This window comes from Glycine max, chromosome 12, assembly GCF_000004515.6.
Source record: "Glycine max cultivar Williams 82 chromosome 12, Glycine_max_v4.0, whole genome shotgun sequence".
NCBI classification, from domain to species: Eukaryota; Viridiplantae; Streptophyta; class Magnoliopsida; order Fabales; family Fabaceae; genus Glycine; species Glycine max.
In genome coordinates this window covers 24368168-24372578 of record NC_038248.2, presented here as the reverse complement: position 1 = coordinate 24372578, position 4411 = coordinate 24368168, and positions in this window count along the sequence as shown.

Below are 4411 nucleotides of genomic sequence, written 5' to 3'. Positions count from 1 at the left end.
GAAGGGAGATGTATCCAAGTTTGCAATCATTTCCCCCAAAAGTGGACATGTTACATACGACGACAACAATATCAGTAAAATCTCAAAAGAGGTAACATCTAAGCCATCTCTATGTGTCATACCCTAATTTCGTCCGAGGACCATTGTTTGGTGGCATGCAACTTTCGTTTGACCACTTCGAGGTACTTGGCACCCATCGTTAGGCAATTCGTGAAGTTCCGTGACATGTCGGAAATCAAAAGAAAGCATCATTGCACAATTCGTGGAGTTCCGTGACATGCCGGAAATCAAAAGAAAGCATCGTTGCACAATTCGTGGAGTTCCGTGACATGCCGGAAATCAAAAGAAAGGGGATGGTTGCGTAATCCGTAAAGTTTTGTGACATTACGGAAAGAAAATAGGGGTGTAAATAGCAAATCGAGTCTAGGCCAATTTGGAAGTTGGGTTGCTTAAGGAGGAAGCAACTGGGCGGCAAGCTCCTCCACGTTTTTGAAAAATGGTTTCCGGGGCTTCCGTAATGCTTCCGTAAAATTTCCGAAAATCTTGGGTAAGCATATTCCACTTAACATTGGTGAAAGGGAAGAGAAAAAAGATGAAAATCAAATCCGAAACACTTTCGAAAGGCTTTCGTAACTTTTCCGTAAAATACGAAAAGGGGGGTGAACTTAGAAATTCGGGTGCGCTTAGCAATCTTCTTCATTAAGTCTCTGGGCGGCAAGCACCTCCCTTTTTTCCTATAAATAGGGGAGGGGGGAGCTGTTTCAAAATTTTCAAGACCCCTTGGCTATGCATTTCATCTATTTTGGGCAGAAAACACGTTTTCGTGAAGAAAAATCGAGTCGAAGTTTCCGTAACGCCTCCGTAAGCGATTCTGTGGAAATTCTTCATCGTTCTTCGTCGTTCTTCACTGTTCTTCATCCGTTCTTCATTCGTTCTTCGTTCTTCAACGGGTAAGTTTTCGAATCCGAGACTTTCAATTCATTTCTTGTTTTGTGTACTTTCGGTTTAATTTCGTTTACTTTCAGTTTTCATTTCTTCCGTTTTTGACATGCTTTAGTCATTTACTTAAGTCATTCTCTCACCTAATCAAAAAATAAAATAAATTTTCACCGATCATTTGATTTGTAATATCCGTTAATTTCTGTTAAAATGAAATCTGACCGTTCGGTCATACCGTAACCACGTTGGAAACCAAAAAGAGGTAAAATAATAATATCATAATCAAAAAATCTTTTAGTAAAATAAACCAAAAAAATCAATCGGACGTTTCTCTTTGGGATTTCTCTTTCTTAATTGAATTGACTAATAACTAAAGTGAAACTAAGGCTAAAATCAACTAGCAAAGTCAAGCTCGTCCGCAAAAAATCACTAAAAAGGATTTTAAGGTTCGATACCTTAGTTTTTCTCATCAAGTAAAATGGATCATTTTAAGGTCCAACGCCTTAAAAGGACCACCGTCCAAGTAAAAGAATCGCTTGATTCGCCCTTTAGAAAGAACTACGTAGGTCTGATTTCCTCTTCGATGGATGGTACGTAGGAGCAAAAGCCCCGCTTTTGTCGACCTCGAAAATAAAAAAGAAATAAAAGTTTAGGTACACAATTTCACACAATTCTAATTTAAGGCTGTTGTCCTTTGGGACAAACGTGAGAGGTGCTAATACCTTCCTCAAACGTAAATACAACTCCCGAATCTGGAATATTCTTCATGACCGGTTTCCTTCAGTTTTTCCAACGTTTTCCACAAATAAACGTTGGTGGCGACTCCGCGCATTTTCCTCCTTTGGAAGACGCACCTGTGAGCCTCGCCTCGCTCACCCGCAAAAGGGTAGGTTGCGACAGTTGGCGACTCCACTGGGGACTGTTTTTGTGAGTTAGGCCTATTTTAGGAAAGTGTGGAATTATGAAATTTTGTGTGTGCGCTTTTTCTTGAACTGTGTAAAAATAATAAATGTTGTCTTTTCCACATTTTTACACTACATTCTAAGCACCCACGGGTTTGAGTAAAAAGGGGCCCTATACTCAGGTCTATGGAAATCTAAGGAGTAGAGGTGAATCTAGGTCATGCTAGGTCTCCAACTTGCTTGATAATAGTGAAACCTCGTCTAGAGCTTTCTTTCTTTATAATGTGTTGTCGCTGGTATTCCATACCACCGCAATATTATTATCTTGAGTGATGATACCTCTAGAAAACAGCCATGTGAGATATGGATCATTGGGAGTAGTTATTAGAGACCCCTAAATATTATCCTATAGGTCCCCAAATAGGGGCACGGAGCAAACACGTTGCGTGCCATTTTAAACATTTCCATGCATGTAGTCCTAAATGTCATGTATGCCTTTGTTGTATGATTATTTGTGGATATTGCCATACTGTGTGCATCCCCGTGTTATGTTTTTGCGCGTCTGCATCATGTCGTCACACACGCGTTGTATGTTGGTCTCGTCTTTTTGGCATGGGATGCCGGAAGATCCATATCATCTTCTTAACTACACACATGGGGCACTGCACCCCCAAGTGTGCAAGTAGGAAGATATAATTTTCCGGGCTTTCGTGTCCGTAAATGCATTCATATCATGCATTGCCTAAGCATCTCTTCAAGGCATCATAGTGAACATATCGTTCCTGCATTTGTCCGTTATCATATTCCAGCATCACATTTTGCATGAGTCATTGCATCATCATGCATATGCATTCAACATACTTTTTGTTCTACAAACTGCATACCTTTTGTTTTCATGCATGATCCTTGCATTTTCCTCTGCAAAACAAAAACAAAAAAAAGGGAAGCATGAAAATTCACGCTGCATTCTTAGTTGCATATGTTCGGTACCATGAGCCAACCATGTTGGGATCATAAACCCATTTCACTTAAGAACAAAATGATTGAACATGGTACCTAATGCATGGTTAACTAAGAAATGATGTTTCTTCGGGCATCTCAATCTCATAATTACATTTTCCATGCATAGCATGCATATTCCCGAGTCTTTTATCCCTATGAAATGTTGTTGAAGTATTGGCGATCAAAATTGTCATTCCCTTGGTTATGGGGTTGAACCAAGCTCGTGCTTTTACGAAAAGGTTCATCGAGTCAAGTTGAAGTATGGAAGTAAACATCTTGCAAAAATTGGGGCAAAAGATGGATCGTGTTACATCGCTGCTTCGTCTACTGCCAAACACATTTAGGACTGTCGATGTCCCTGTTACTTCCAGTTTCACCTTGACGAAGATGTCATGGACCATGTTGAAAATCTAAATTGATTCAACCCCATATCCTGCGTAAAAATTCGCAATACTTCAACTGTGCATCATTCGCATGCATCCATGTTGTTCATTGGTTGCATTGCTCATTGCATTCTTTCCTTGAAAAAAAAGAAGAGAAGAACTTAATCATTGTTATAAAAAAGAAAAGAACACGTTGTACGGCGCCCTTACCGAACCTGTGCTAGAGCTAGAGTAATGGGTAAAGCCGAGGAGGTGCAAGAGAAGGTGAAGGCTGACATGGAGGCCATGAAAGAGCAAATGGCCACAATGATGGAGGCCATGATGAGCATGAAGAAGATAATGGAAGCCAATGCGGTTACAGTTGCCGCTACCAGTGTTGTTGTTAAGGTGAACCCGATGCCCCCATCTGATCTCAACCAATGAATCATCCAACCTCAGATATGGTAGGCAAAGATTTGGGAAGTACGGATGGCCCCATGATGTGCGAATTCAAAACGAGCATGCCTTCCCGCCACATGGCTTGCCTCCCAACTATACACCACCCAATGTGGCGTACACTCCCAATGAGGATGTCAATAACTCCACTCCCATGCTCATTGAGAGCCGACAACCTCATCATATACATGTCTCTCAACCCATGAGGGAGACACATGAAATTCCCCACCACAATCTAGCCGACTTCGGGCCTTGCCTCGGGTATGCCACTGAAGGGCAAGCAGTTGGTGGTATACCCCTGCAAAACACTTTGGAGGGCCCTCAGTATCACCCCCAGCTACACCTCTTGCATTCCACAACAAGTAAAATCCCTCATGTTATGGCAGAAATGGGAAAGTTGAATCATCTAGAGGAAAGGCATTTGATTGACTGTGTTTCCAGAACGTTCATGTGACCTCATTTTATCACTCCGGAAAGTTTGTCTTTTAGAGAGAAGTGAGTTATCAAGAATAGGATGTGGGACAAATGACCTCAGTTATCTTAAGAAAGGGGGGTTGAATTAAGATACAAATACTATTCCCCAATTAAACTTTCACTCTCCTTTTGTTTTTTTGGATTAACAATGCACCCTTAACATGAATTACTCAAAAGACAATTCAAAATAAACTTCTTCAAAGCAAAAGATATATAGCAATAAATAAAAGAAGTTTAAGGGAAGAGAGGAATGCAAACTTGATTTATACTGGTTCG